The sequence below is a fragment of the Spermophilus citellus genome (genome assembly GCF_964194105.1).
Source record: "Spermophilus citellus genome assembly, chromosome: 9".
NCBI classification, from domain to species: Eukaryota; Metazoa; Chordata; class Mammalia; order Rodentia; family Sciuridae; genus Spermophilus; species Spermophilus citellus.
This window is the reverse complement of record NC_138191.1, coordinates 86,125,246-86,140,996: the sequence shown is the minus strand read 5'-3', so window position 1 is coordinate 86,140,996 and position 15,751 is coordinate 86,125,246. Positions and strand designations below refer to the sequence as shown.

At 40.7% G+C, this 15,751-nt stretch overlaps 1 protein-coding gene across 1 annotated transcript in view; it reads right to left on the bottom strand.

Annotated features, from left to right (window-relative positions):
- LOC308655537 (uncharacterized protein) overlaps positions 1-15,751 on the bottom strand; it is a gene marked incomplete at its 5' end in the record, with an annotated part of 77,614 nt that overhangs the window by 36,227 nt on the left and 25,636 nt on the right. The gene's annotated exons all lie outside the window — the stretch shown is intronic.

Below are 15,751 nucleotides of genomic sequence, written 5' to 3'. Positions count from 1 at the left end.
TGGAACTGGAGACTATCATGCTAAGTGAAATAAGCCAATCCCAAAAAACCAAAGGCTGAATATTCTCTCTGATATGCAGATGCTGACTCACAATAGGCTGGGGTAGAGGTGAGGAGTATAGATTCACCAGATTGGAAAGTTGGACATGGCGGGAGGAGGTGGGAGGGGAATGGAAAAGACAATGAATCCAACATAACATTCCTATGTTCATATATGAATGCATGACCAGTATAACTCCACATCATGTACAACCACAAGAATGGGAAGTTATGCTCCATGTATGTATAATATGTCAAAATACATTCTACTGTCATGTATAACTAAAAAGAACAAATAAAAAATGCAAAAAAAAAAAATACAAGCAGTTTTGCAAATGCAGGATAGTACTTTCTGTGTGCTCTTGGTACCACAGATTGAACTCAGGAGTGCTCTACCCACTGAACCACATCCCCAGCCCCCCCCCCCCCCCCCGCCGCTTGTTTTGAGAAAGGGTATTGCTTTAAAAAAAGTAAAAAAGTGTTTTTAAAAAAATGTGCAAAGCTCTGGTTCAATCTCCAGCACCAAAACAAAGAAAGAAATAAAAACACAAGGTGTAACAAGTAACAATAAATGTTGGAGAGGATGTGGGGGGAAAAGGGCTTTGCACATGCACATAACACTTTTTTAAAAAGTGTTGCTGAAACTGGTCTTAAACTTGCAATCCTTCTGCCTCGGCCTCCTGAGTCCCTTGGATTACAGACATGTCACACTGTGCTCAGCTGCAAGATCACACTTTTATCTGTTTGGGACTGACTATGTTTAGGACCTGGGGAAGGAGAACAGGGAAAAGTTTGCTACAGTTCTTTTCACCACACTTCATCCCTGTGGCAATATTGGATATACGGATCCTTTTCCTTCCACATGGTGTCTTTGCCTAAGGACATTCTCTGAATGCCGGAGACCACTATGCCCTCACCTGCTGCAGGCTGTAGTTCATTCCCTAGGGGGATGACTCTCAATCATCATCTAATAAGATTGAGCAGGTAAGTACCCTCCTGGCTCCTTCTCCTTTGTAACTACTTTGGCACCTGAGTTCTCCAGCAGAATTAAGCTCTGCTTGCCTGGCACAGTGGTGCACACCTGTAATCCCAGTGGCTCAGGAGGTGGAGCAGGAGGACCGTGAGTGAGTTCAAAGGCAGCCTCAGCAACTTAGCGAGGCCCTGGGCAACTTAGCAAGACCCTGTCTCAAGATAAAATACAGGAAAAGGACTGTAGATGTGGCTCAGTGGTTAAGCGCCCCTGAGTTCAATCCCTGGTACCAAAAGAAAAAAAAAAAAAAAAAAGAAGAAAGAAAAAGAAAAGAGTTAAACTCTGCTTGCTGCTTGCCCATAATGTGATGTGCTGGGTAAGATAATTTTTACTGGTATATTTTATTTCCTCTCTTACTTCTGCACTCCCCCAGGATTTGCTGGGCTCCTTTCCCAAATAGATGACTGGCACTCCAATCCTTGTCTCATGGTTTGCTTCTGGGGAGACCCAAACTCATTGAGTAAGATTCAAAAATAAGATATATTCATTCATTCCTACATTCTTCACCCAGCCAAGACTTATTAAGAATCTGCTTCATGACAAACACTGTGAGGTGCTACCCAGAAATACCATCTCCCTGGGCTCAGAGGAACCACCCATCATTCCAATCGTAGCTGGCATCCCTCAGTGGGCACACCTTGAATTGGAGGTGGGAATGTTATTAGAGGAGGCTTTGGGGAAGGAGGTGAGGCCTCCAAAAGAGAAAAGACAGCACTTCTAGGAGTGTTTAGAGAGGGAGGACATGGGCAAAGGCATCCCAGTCGAGGGGGTGGAATTCACAGAGGCAAGGAGTAAAGTGTCAGTTCTCTTAGGGAGAGTCCCTGAGTATTGGGGTAAGGGCCTCAGCGGCCACAGGCAGATCCTCTTCATTTTATTTCTGAGGAATCTGAGGACCAAAAAAAAAAAAAAAAAGGTGAAATGATTTCCCCCACTACCCCTTGTGCTATGAATGCTATTTCTCTTGAAGGAACTAAGGCTAGGTCAGTGTTTGTGAAACTTTTTTTCAAGATTTCTCCTGGGCTCAGGAATCTTTTTAGACATTATTCCTCATGACCCCTTCCAATGAAATCTTAATTCTACAGATATATTGTTATCTCATGCATGATCCATCTATTTATGCTCTGTATTGTAAAAGAAATAATATTTTTTCTGACCTCCAAGAGCTAATATTTTCCCCCTTGGGGGAAATATTGCCCATGTTGAAAATACAATGTAGTCAGATTACCAAGACCTTATAATTCTGACAGAGAAACGGTGGAGTAACAATAGGGAGCCATAGTAGGTTCTTAAGCAGAGGGAGGTTGAAAAAAAAAAAAAGAGGCGAACAGTCTATCCTACATAGTAGTACCCAACTAAACACTATGCCAGAAATTTTGCCAGCACTGTAGATATCAATAACCACAAGGCAGACATGGCCCTCCTATGCCCTTCCAGGCCAGAGATAATGTTAAATAGATGTTATAATTATTAAAGTTGTAATAAATGCTATAATTAATTTTATTTTGTTTTTTTTTTTAAAAACAACAATTATATAGTGGTTGTTATGTTCCAGATGCTGTTAAGACCTATATGAATATTAGCTTCCTATATCTATAAAATGGTATAATCATTATCCTTAATAATTAATTAATTTTTGGTACAGGGATTGAACACAGGGGTGCTCTACAACTGGGTGACATCCCCATCCCTTTTTCCTTTTTTTTTTTTTTTTTTCTTTTTTATGTTAAGACAGGGTCTCGTTTAGTTGCTGAGGCTGGCTTTGAACTTGCAATCCTCCTGCCTCAGCCTCCTGAGTTGCTGACATTACAAGCTTTGCCACCATTTTGGCTTTATTCTCATTTTACTGATAGGGAGACAGAGGCACAGAAAGTGTTTTGCCTAAAGGCACACAGCTGGTATCCATGAAGCTGAGATTCAAACACAGGCAGTCCGGCTCCAGAATTACTGTGTTCTGAGTTACTGAGCTAAGACTTGAAGGATAGAACCTATTGTGCAAGGCATAACCTTTATTCAATCTATACTCAGAGAGCCAATATAGATCCATGGACCTCTTGCAATAACTCTAACAGAGCCAAGGGCTGCAAGTTGGAAACTGGTGGACTAGAGGATTCTTTTTCTCTTTCTTCTTTTTGCCTCTCTCTCTCTCTCTCTCTCTTCCCCAACCTCAGTACTGGGGATTGAACTCAGGAGTACTCTACCACTGAGTTCAAGTTCCCAAGCCCTATATATTTTCCCTTTATATTTTTTGAGACAGGGTCTATGTTGCAGAGGCTGGCTTTTAACTTACAATTCTCTTGTCTCAGTCTCCTGTCTTAGCTGGGATTACAAATGTGCCTTACTATACTAGACTAGAAGAATATTTAAATATCTTTTTTTTTTACTCTAAAGTTCAAAATCTCAACAGAATTTTATTGTTGTTGTTGCTTTATCCACTCCCAAAGGGAGAGGGAACTAGATCTCTCTTAACGTCAGGTGGTCTAAACCACCAGTTACTCTTGGCTTGCTTCTCAGGACTGAGCAGAAGAGGCACCTGCCCCTACGCTCAATATGTTGAAAAAAAGCAGCACAGGGACTGCAACTGTCACTTGAGTCTCTGGAGAAAGACCCTAACCCTTGGGAGTTACAACTGGGTAGTGATGAGACCAAACACACATGCTCACGTGTTACTCTTCAGCCACCTCTGAATGCTTTGCTTCCCCTGTTTTGACTGTTACCAATGAAGGAGATAGATTTTGTTTTGTTTTGTTTTTCAGTCCTGGGATTGGATCCATGTTTGCTCTACCACTGAGCTATACCCCAACCCTTTTTTTTTATTTTGAAACATGGTCTCACTAAATTGGCCAGGTTGACCTCAAACCTATGATCCTCCTGCCTCAGTCTCCCAAGCTGCTGGGATTACAGATGTGTGTCCCTGAACCTGGCCTGATATAGATTTTATTATTTATTTTTTAGTTGTTGTTGGACACAATATCTTTCTTTTTTTCTTTATTTTTATGTGGTGCTGAGGATCCAACCCAGGGCCTCACACATGCTAGGCGAGCACTCTACTGCTGAGCCACAATCTCAGCCCTGAGATAGATTTTTTTTAAGGGATAATTTTAGTTTACACAGAACTCATAAACTGACCATCATCTGTCATTTTTTCCTATAATTTAAAGCAAAACTGTTTTATCTTAGTGTCTGAACCAACCGCTCTAGTAAGGAGTCCAAGATACCAGCTTGCTGAACGATGAACTAGACACAAAAGAAATCCCTCTCTGCTGGGCACAGTGGTACATGCCTGTAATCCCAGTGGCCCTGGAGGCTGAGACAGGAGGATAGCGAGTTTAAAGCCAGCCTCAGCAACTCAGTGAGACCCTGTTTCTAAATAAAATACAAAATAGGGCTGGGGATGTGGCTCACTGGTGGAGTACCCCTGAGTTCAATCCCCAGTACAAAAAGAAGAAGAAGAAGGAGGAGAAGGAGAAGGAGAAGAAGAAGAAGAAAAAGAAAGAAATCCCCCTCTTAGGCAGGAGGATCACTAATTAAAGGCCAGCCTCAGCGATTTAGCAAGGCCCTAAACAACTTAGTGAAACCCTGTCTTTAAAAAAAAAAAAAGAAGAGGGGGAAGACTGGAAATGTTACTCAGTGATAAAACACCTCTGGATTCTATCTTCAGCAACCCCCCCTAAAAAAAAAATCCCTTTCTATACCTATTTTGTTACTGTTCTCTGTGTGCTTTTTTTTTTTTTTTTTGGGGGGGGGCGTTTACTGGGGATTGAATCCAGGGCCTTGTGCATGTGAGGCAAGCACTCTACCACGTGAGCTATATCCCCAACCCTCTGTATACTTGTATTGAAAACCTATTATATTCCAAGCACTGTGGCAGGTGCTAGAAACAAAAAGATCAACAAGACAAGGTTCCTGGGGCTGGGGATGTGGCTCAAGTGGTAGCGCACTTGCCTGGCATGCATGTGACCCGGGTTCGATCCTTCGATCCTCAGCACCACATATAAAACAAAGATGTTGTGTCTGACGATAACTAAGAAATAAATATTAAAATTCTCTCTCTCTCTCTCTCTTTCTCTCTCTCTCTCTCTTCCCCCCCACTCTCTCTCTCCCTCACTCTCTCTTAAAAAAAAAAGAAAAGACAAGGTTCCTATCCTTAAGGAACTCACAGATTAGTAGGACAGACAACTATGAACATAACTCATTACAATGCACAGGGTAGACTAATACATATGCCACATGCTCCATGATATTTTTAGCCTAGAGACTGGTACATGCTACTCCCAGGGACAGGAATGTGTTTCCTTGGCTCTCTGGCATGCTAATTCCTGTGGAATCAATTGTAATGTCTGAGATCCTAACCTAACACAGGGAGTTCAGGGAAGGCCTCTTGAAAGAGGAATGTTGTAAACTGAGTCTCAAAGGACACACAACCAGCTTGGATGTCTCTGCCTCTGGCTAATTTTCCTGACTAATTTTCATTGACTGAGTGGGATTGTACTTCTTTTGTGCTCCCTGCCCCCTAGACAAACCTTTATCCTGGCAAATATAAATATTTGTGGTAACTGAATAAATAGTACTCATCAACTTGTTGCAATTTTCTGAAAACAAGTTTCTTCCTCCACAAGACTGTGAGCTGTCTGAGGGAAAAGAGTGTGTAGGATTCATCTTTTTATCTCCATCAATGAGTAGTGTCTTGTTGGGTTAAGCACTGGCTAAGTGTTTGCGGATTTGAGGATGGATGGATGGGTAGATAGCTGGAAGGATGGGTGGTAGTAGATGGATAGAGGAGAGAATAAATAACAATGTTCAAAAGTAGGTGAGTGGACAAGTTGAATAAGAGGTTTAGTAAAATTTTCAAGGAGGTGATGACTTTGTGTTGAGCCTTACAGAATAATCTAATGCAGGGCTGGGGATGTGGCTCAAGCTGTAGTGCGCTCGCCTGGCATGCGTGCGGCCCGGGTTCGATCCTCAGCACCACATACCAACAAAGATGTTGTGTCCGCCGAGAACTAAAAAATAAATATTAAAAATTCTCTCTCTCCTCAAAAAAAAAAAAAAAGAATAATCTAATGCAGTGCTTTTCAAACTATAGTGCACTTATAAATCATTTGTGGATCTTATTAAAATGTGCAATCTTTAGCAGTGCACGGTGGTATATGGCTGTGATCCCAGCAGCTCCAGAGGCTGAGATAGGATTGCAAGTCCAAGACCAGCCTCAGCAACTTAGCCAGTCCCTAAGCAATTTAGTAAGACCTTGTCTCAAAAGAAAAAGTAAAAAGGGTTGGGGATGTGGCTCAGTGGTTAAGTGCCCCTTAACCAAAAAAAATTAAAAACTCACAACTTTCTTGAAACATATATAGATTCTTTTGAGCTACTCAATATAAAGGCTCTCTCCATCCCACCCATTCATTAATAATAAATAATATACCTGTTTAATCTCTGAGGATTGTGACTTCAACTAACAAACATAAAAAATAAAATATACTTGCTTTAGGAATGGAATTGATTCACTTAATATATAATTAGCTCTGTCTTTCTGCCTTGCTGCTTTATGACTCATTGAGTTTCAATAAGGAAAACTGAAGGTATATTTTAAAAAATCTATATTTTACAAATAGCTCTGTACAAGCTAAGAATTAGTGGGAACTCCCTAAATAAGTGAAAATAAACTGTATTCTGTTAAAAGTTTAAATGACAGCATTTAAAGTATGATTCATGCACATGAGTTTTTCAGATAGAAAACAATAAAGGGGTTTGGATATAGGAATAATCATTTATATGGATTGAAATCATAAGATGATAGTTCTGGAAGGCCTCACACATGCTAGGCAAACACTCTACCATTAGATTCCTTCCCAGCCTTTTTTTTTTTTTTTTTTTTGGTTCTGGGGATTGAACCTGAGGCCTTGTGCATGCGAAGCAAGCACTCTACCATTCGTACACTCACATAGCATAATTTGGTCAATTTCATTCTACAATTCTCCCCTTTTCCCACCCCTCAACTCTCTTCCTCTAATCCACTATTCTTTTCTTATTTGTTGGCACAGAGAATTGAACCCCAAGAGTGCTAAACCACTGAGTCACAGCCCCAGTCCTTTTTAATTTTTAATTATTTTTCTTTTCTTGTGGCACTAGGGATTGAACCCAGGGCCTTGTGCATGGGAGGCAAGCACTCTACCAACTGAGCTATATGCCAGCCCCCATGTCCTTTTTGTTGTGAGACAGTCTTGCTAATTTGCTGAGTCTGACTTTGATCTTGTGATTCTCCTGCCTCAGCCTCCCAAGCAGCTGGAATTATAAATCAACAATTTATTACCCAGTTTTTATGTGTTAGGAACCTTACTCCCCTTATCTCTTTTAAGCCTCAAAATACCCCTGTGAGACAGGAGTTATTATCTCCCCTTTCATGGCTGCTGAAAATGGAAGGTGGGTGAGGCTAAGTGGTGCAAAGTTATGCAGCCAGTAAATGGTAGAGCCAAGATTCTTACCCAGGCATGTACTTGCCAAAGGTTCTGTTCTTTCCATTATACATACTGCCTCTGGGGGCAAAATGTTTGTTTTGTTTTAAAGAACATTTTATAAAAACAAAATGGAGAGGGTTTGCCTTTGCGCCAGTATTCCCCTGCCCCCCAGCCCCAGTACTGAGGATTGAACCAAGGGGTGCTCTACCACTGAATTACACCTAAGCCCTTTTTGTTGTTTTATTTTAAGACGCAGTCTCACTAACTTGAGGCTGACCTTGAACTTGTGATCTCCCTACCTCAGTCTTCTATCTCTTATAGGTGTGTGTCATTGCTCCCAGTTCAGCTAGTGTTTTTTTTTTTTGTTGTTGTTGTTTATTGGTTTTTTGTTTTTTGTTTGTTTGCTTGGTTTTTTTTTTTTGTTTTTTGTTTTTTTTGTTGTTGTTGCTGTTTTACAAAGTCTGATCCATTTGAGTGACAGCAAACTCTGGGTGAGTCCTGGGTGTTGGGTTGAGTGGGGCCGAGGCTGCCAATAAATCTCTCAATGAGTCAGGCTGCATTAGCCAACTTTGAAAGCACCTAGAAAGAAGAAGTGAGAATCTGCTCTATACTCTACTGAGCCTTCTATATCTAGAACTATTCATTCATTCAGCAAATATATCAAGTGCCTACTTTATGCCAGGGCAAGTCCATTGAAGAGGTAAAAGAGAGGATTGTCCTCCTGTGGGCTCCTGAGGCCCCCCAAAGCTGCCAGGATAGTGAGCTGGTGAGGTGAAGGAGAAATATCAGGCTGTCCTGGAGGATGTGCCTCTCCTTGCTCAGCGAATGACTTTTCACATTTGTTCTGTTCTGATGTCCTTTGGCCCTTCATCTAATAATGGACATGTGTGGCATTTCTCCAGGGTGTTTGCATTTTAGTGAGAAACACCTTTAAAAGAAAAAGAAGAAAGAAAAGATTTCTAACAGTCAAAATCAAAGCCTGCCCAGTGAATGCTCCTGTTATGAATAGCGAAGGCCCCGAGATCATCCTGAATAAATAGGGCTCTGCCAGTGGGAAATGTGATCTGATTTTTCCTCTTCCTTTGCCATGGAAAAATTCCACTCCCACCACTAGCAACCCTTTTGGCTAAGGGCCAGGAGGCAGTAGAAAAAGTAGCTCTTTTTCTATTTTGCTCCTTCCCTAGAACACAGAGACTGGATGGGCTATTCCAGAGCTCAGGCTTCTCGGGCCCCTCACTACTGTCACTCAGCAGACCCATCAATTTAAGGAAAGATGATATAGCCCAGCCAGAGATTTTCAGCTTCCTTCTGCCCCCACTTTTTCCTACAGGTATACCATTTCAACAAACTAACCAGGGGAGCCTTTAGGAAGCTTCAAAGGAATCCTGCTTGTTAAAATTATTTTTAGACTTAAAACACCAGTTGAGGGCTTTTATCTTCAAAATATGTATGAGCTGGGCCCAGTGGTGCACACCTATAATCCCAGTGGCTCAGAAGGCTGAGGCAGGAGGATCACGAGCTCAAAGCCAGCCTCAGTGGTGAGGCCCCAAATAACTCATTGAGACCTTGTCTCTAAATAAATATATATATATTAAAAAGATCTGGGGGCTGGGGATGTGGCTCAAGCGGTAGCACGCTGGCCTGGCATGCGTGCGTCCCGGGTTGGATCCTCAGCACCACATACCAACAAAGATGTTGTGTCCACCGAGAACTAAAAAATAAATATTAAAAATTCTCTCTCTCTCTCTCTCACTCTCTCTCCTCTCTCACTCTCTCTTAAAAAAAAAAAAAAGATCTGTGTGTTGGGGCTGGGGATGTGGCTCAAGCGGTGGCGCACTCGTCTGGCATGCATGGGGCGCTAGATTCAATCCTCAGCATCACATAAAAATAAAAAATAAAGATGTTGTGTCCACCGAAAACTAAAATATATATATATATATATATATAAATTCTCTCTCTCTAAAAAAAAAAAAAGATCTGTGTATATGGCTCGGTGATTAACCTTTGGTACCAGGTTCCATCCCTGGTACCAAAAAACAAAAAAACAAAAACAAAAAACAAACTAAAAACCTGTGAAAAGTGCTGGGGGTGTATAGTTCAAAGCACTTAAAGCACTCGGGGTTCAATTCCCAGTCCAAAAAAAAGAAGAAATGGGGTTGTGGCTCAAGTGGTAGAGCGCTCACCTAGTATGCATGAGGCACTGGGTTCAAGGAACTGGGTTTAGTCCTGAGTACTACATAAAAATAAAATAAAGATATTGTGTCCACTTAAAACTGAAAAATAAATATTAAAAAAATAAGAAGAAAGAAAGAGGGCTAGGGTTGTGGCTTAGTGGTAGCGCGTTCTCCTAGCATGTGTGAGGCACTGGGTTCGATACTCAGTACCACATAAAAATAAAATAAAGGTATTATATTCACCTACAACTAATATATATATATATATATATATATATATATATATATATATATACACACACACACACACACACACACACACACGAAAGAGAAAAAATATGTGAATATAGTATATTTCTTAAATTGAGATTTTCCTCTGTTTTGCAGTATTGGGTATTGAACCGAGGGCCCAACGCATGACAGAAAAGTACTATGCCACTGAGCTACATCCCCATCCCCTGGGTTTTCCTTCTGGAGCTTAGAAGCAAAGCCAGCTAGGTACAACAAACCAAACCATACCATTGTGTAAAACAGTCAACAATGTTCTTTTCAATCTCTGATACTGGAAAATGGGACTGTTTGCATCCATTAAAGGTAGCTTGCTTTTTCCGCCTATATTTCATTCAAACTCCTCTAGATAAATACACAAACACTTATATATAATATATTTATCATTGTTGTTTATTTATTTACTTATTTATTTTGTTTTTGCCGTACGGAGGATAGAGTGCCTTGTACATGCTACGCAGGCACTCTGCCCCTGAGCTATACCTCCAGCCCCAAGTAAATAAATATGGTCTTAGCATATTACTATTGGTGATGGTGCTGGGGATAGAACCCAGAAACTTGTACATGCTCGGCAAGCACTCTACCACTGAACTACATCCTCAGCCCCTAAGTTATTATTTTTAATAATTCCATAATATCTATAATTTTGACACATCATATTTTAAAAATATATTCTCCTGGGGAGGGGTGGGGGGGATAGTAGGGGATAGGAAAGGTAGCAGAATACAACAGTCACTAATATGGCATTATGTAAAAATGTGAATATGTAACAGATGTGATTCTGCAATCTGTATTTGGGGTGAAAATGGGAGTTCAAAACACAATTTGAGTCAAATGTATGAAAGATGATATATCATGAGCTATGTAATGTTTTAAATAATCAATAAAAAAATGACAAAAATTAATATATATATATATATATATATATATATATATATATATATTCTCCTATAATAAATATCCAAGTGGTGCCTAGTGTTTTATCTGCTGCCACTTCAAACAATATTGCATCAAAGATTCATGTATCTATGCTCTTATTTATTCGTACTGTTATTGTAGTAGAAGAGATTTCTAGAACTAAGGCTTCTGGGTTCATCTGAGGATTTTAGATACCCCCAGAAGGAAAGTTCAGTGCCTTAGCAAAACACATAGCCCTCTGGCGACAGCTTTTTCCTCTTGGTTGGGAAACAGGCCTGGAAAAATAATGTCCCTTTCTATAATGTCCCTTCTCTTCCTTCCCCACACCATTATTCTCCTGCAGTAGAATAGGGAGGGATAATATATCCTTTGTAATTCAGCAAGGAAGAAGAATTACCAGTGTGCTGGGTTACTAGAGGACACCAGAGAAGCCCAAATTAAACAACCACATATTCCTCCAATGAGTCTTTGTTGCTTTTTTTCCCCTTCTTCTTCATGAAAAGTCAGATAATAAGGAAAAAAGGATTATACATTGTTGGGCTTTAATAGGCAAAAATTTAATGATGGCGCCCTGAAAACCTTTGGTTTATGCCTCACTTAGATTTTGAATATGTCTTTCTTCTCTTTGCAGATCAGAGAGAGGGAGCCAGAGGAATGAGGTGAGATCCCATTAAAAGTCTTCTTTCATTATAAAGTTGAGTTTTCCTGGGCCAGGGGTTCATCAAAACTTAAGGGTGAAGTGTCCTAGGGTCATTGATCTGTGCTGCCCTTTGTGTCTGGTCTCGTCTGGTTCCTAGCTTCTGCACATCTCTCCTGAAGATAGGAAATATATTTGTGTCTTTCTTCTTTCCTTGCAGTCCATTAATATAAGGCTTCCTGTGTGCTAGACACCAAGCTAGGCTCTGGGGACAAGGATAAAAGACACACATCCTGGCTTCAAAGAGATTACAAATAAGGGGGAAGAAAAGTAAGTAGACTTAAAATTTATAAGGGAATGAGATAAATATGTGCAGGTCCTAGGGAAACAGAACATAGAGGTGCGTAACCTTACATAGCAACAGCCAAGCGAATGGGCAGTGAGAAGAGGACAGAAAGATGAAGCGGTGACTTTAAGATTGATTAGAATTGCTGGGCACGGTGGCTCATGCCTGTAATCCCAGTGGCTCCGGAGGCTGAGGCAGGAGGATCAAAAGTTCAAAGCCAGCCTGAGCAAAAGTGAAGCTTTAAGCAACTCAGTGAGATCCTATCTCTAAATAAAATACATAAAAGGGCTGGGGATGTGGCTCAGTGGTCAAGTGCCCCTGAGTTCAATCCTCAGGACCAAAAAAAAAAAAAAAAAAAAAAAAAAAGTGATTGAATAGAATTTTGCCAGCACTGAGTGTACAGAGATAGAGAAAGGAGATCACTAAGAACATGACATGGAAGTTGTGGTTGAAATGGATTTGGAGTAGCAGAAATATGATGAGAATGTGAGGTTGGAAAGATATTGGGCAGGGTCAGATCTTAAAGGACCATTAGCTGCTTGCAAAGAACTTTGGGTTCTATCTCAATGAAAATAGAGATATTTTTAAGTATACCAATGACAGGATCAGAGGCACATTTCAGAAAGATTGTTCTAGGGTCAGTGCAGAAGATAAAGTTAGGGTAAGATAATGGAAACAGGGAGACCTGTGGGAAGCTGGGGAGAACTTTTGGGGAAGAATCTGCAGGGGCAGTGGCACAGGGTACTGGATAGTGGGACCTTGATAGTAGATAGAATAAATTGGTCCCGTAATTCTTCAAACATGGAAAGGAAGTGGGAGGATTCTTGGAGACCTTTAGGTTTCTGGTTCAGGAATAGGTGATCATCCAATTGAGATCTGGAATACTAGGTAAGAAGCTGATTTAGGAGGGAATACGATGAGCTCATCTTTAGACATAATGAGTTTGGAATTCCTGGGATGCTTCCTGGTAGAGGAGTATAGAAGAGCTGGGCATGGTGGCACCTCTAATCCCAGCTACTGAGGAAGCTGACTCCTGGAAAGCAAGTTCAATGCCAGCCTGGGCAAGTGAGACCCTGTCTCAAAATAAAATAAAAAGGATTGGAGGTGTAACTCAATGGTGAAGAGCCCCTGGTTTAATCCGCAATATCAGGAGTGAGGAAACAGGACAGAGGCAAAGCCAAGGGAAAATACTACCCATGTTTAAGAATTGGTTATCAGATGAGAAGTTCTAGAAGAAAAGTGAGATGAATTGAGGGAGAAAAAGGTGAAAAATGTTATGGTAGAAGTCAATAGAGCCAGGCATGGTGGTGGTATACTCCTGTAATCCCAACAGTTTGGGAGTCTGAAGCAGGAGGATTACAAGTTCAAAGCAAGTCTCCACAATTTAGTGAAGCCCTAAGCAACTTAGTGAGACCCTATCTCAAAATTAAAAATTAAAAAGAAAAAGAAAAAAGAAAGTTCTAGGGGTTGTGGCTCAGTTAAGTGCTTCTGGTACCAAAAAATAAAAAGTCCTTTTCAACAGTTGGTAGATGTTGCGGTCAAACCTAGTTTGACTTTAGATTAATAAATACAAGTCTGTTCTCCCTTTGAATTTGGCTGTTTATCTCAATATCTTTGTGCTTGCAGTTTTCTCTGCTTAAACTCCCCCTGCCAATATTTATTTGTTTCATGCAGTAACTTTGATGGGAATTTCTGCTCAACTGTCACCTTTGCAGAGATCCTCCTTTATTTTCTTTCTTTCTTTTTTTGTGGTGCTGGGGGTTGAACTTAGGGCCTTGTGCATGCGAAGCAAGCACTCTACTAACTGAGTTATATCTTCAGCCCTTGCTTTATTTTATTTATTTTTATTTTTTAGTAATGCTGAGGATCATACCCAGAGCCTTGGGCATGCTAATCATACAGTCTGCCACTAAAATACAGGGGAGTATCCAGAACCATTTTATATAGAACAACAACCATTCTCTCACTATTTCCTTATTTAGATTAATTTCTCATCATGGCATTTACATATACTTGATTTTATACTACTTATTTATTAGGTGATTGTCTTGTCACCTCTACTAAAATAGAAGGTCTGTTAAGAGCAGAGATTTGGTTTCACTTATGGCTATATTCTCAGTGCCTTGTATAGAGAAAGCATTCAGATACATACAGTTAAAGACTAAGTGACAGAGCTGAGTAGAGTGGTGTATACATGTAATCCCAGCTACTCAGGAGGCTGAGGTAGGAGGACCACAAGTTCAAAGTCAGCCTCAGCAACTTAATGAAGCCCTAAGCAACTTAGTGAGACCCTATCTCAAAAATAAAAAATAAAATGAGCTGAGGATTTAGCTCAGTGGTAAAGTACCCCTGAGCTCAATCCCTGGTACTAAACCAAACCAAACCAAACCAAATGAAACTCAGCAGAAAGGGGCTAGAGGTCTTTTCGGGAGAGAAAATACTGAATAGTCAAGAAAGTTGCAGATTACTTTGAGATAGTCATCCCAAATGCATTAGAGGCACTATTAAAATCTGCCATAAAAGAATGAGGATTATCTATAGCCAGAAAAGTGACTGCAGTTTAAACAATACACCCTTCTTATTCAGGCCTCACAGCCATTGTTTGCAAAAGTACAACTAATAAACTAGTTGTACTTGGAATGGAATCTAGTGTCAAATAGATATACAGCCCTGAGGTTGTTTTTCTTTCTCTTTGTCTTTTTGTGGTACTTAGGATTGAAACCAGGGCCTCAGTATTGAACCCAGTATAGCATACTAGGCAAGTGCTATACCACTGAGCCCAGTCTTTATTTATTCCTAATGTTGAGACAGGGTCTCACCAAATTGCTCAGGCTGGGCTTGAACTTGGAATCCTCCTGTCTCAACCTCCCAAGTAGTTGAGATTACAGGTGTGTGCCACTGCTTCTGGTTTCTGAGGTCTTTTATCTGCCATCATTTTTTTGTTTGTTGCATTAGGCATATTTCCCTGTAAATTGTGGTGGTGATATCAGGGCTAAACAATTAAGGAGTTTTAACTTTTCAAATAAAAGGTGATGCCAAAAAGGAAAAATTATGTACATTCTCTCTCTCTCTCTCTCTCTCTCTCTCTCTCTCTCTCTCTCTCTCTCTCTCTCTTCTCTCTCTCTCTCTCTCTCTCTCTCTCTCTCTCTCTCACATACACACACACAAAGCGGGGGGGGGGGGGGGGGGCTGGCCCCTTGGTTCATGCCTGTAATTCCAGCAACTCCTGAGGCAGGAGGATTGCAAACTTAAGGCCAGCCTGGGCAATTTAGAGAGACCCTATTTCAAAATATAAAATAAAAATGAGGGGCTGGGGATATAGCTCAGTTGGTAGAGTGCTTGTCTCACATGCACAAGGCCCTGGATTCAATCCCCAGCACTACACACACAAAAGAAAGACTGGTAATGTATAGTGGTAAAGTGCCTCTTAGTTCAGTCCCCAATCCTACACACACACACACACACACACACACACACACAAAAGGCAAAAACTAAAAAAAATTAATGACACAGCACATACTTCACAGGAAGGGTTGACCCATTATGTTCCATCTTCCAATATATAGGTTATCTTTTTTTTTTTTTTTTTAGAATTTTAATATTTATTTTTTAGTTTTCGGCGGACACAACATCTTTGTTTGTATGTGGTGCTGAGGATCGAACCCGGGCCGCACGCATGCCAGGCGAGTGTGCTACCACTTGAGCCACATCCCCAGCCCCTATATAGGTTATCTTTAAAAAACTTGAAGTTGAGCTAGGTGTGGTAGTGCATGCCTGTAATCTCAGTGACTCAGGAGGCTAAAGCAGGAGAATTACAAATTGAGGACAGCTTCAGCAACTTGGCAAGGTCCAAAGCAAGTTAGCAAGA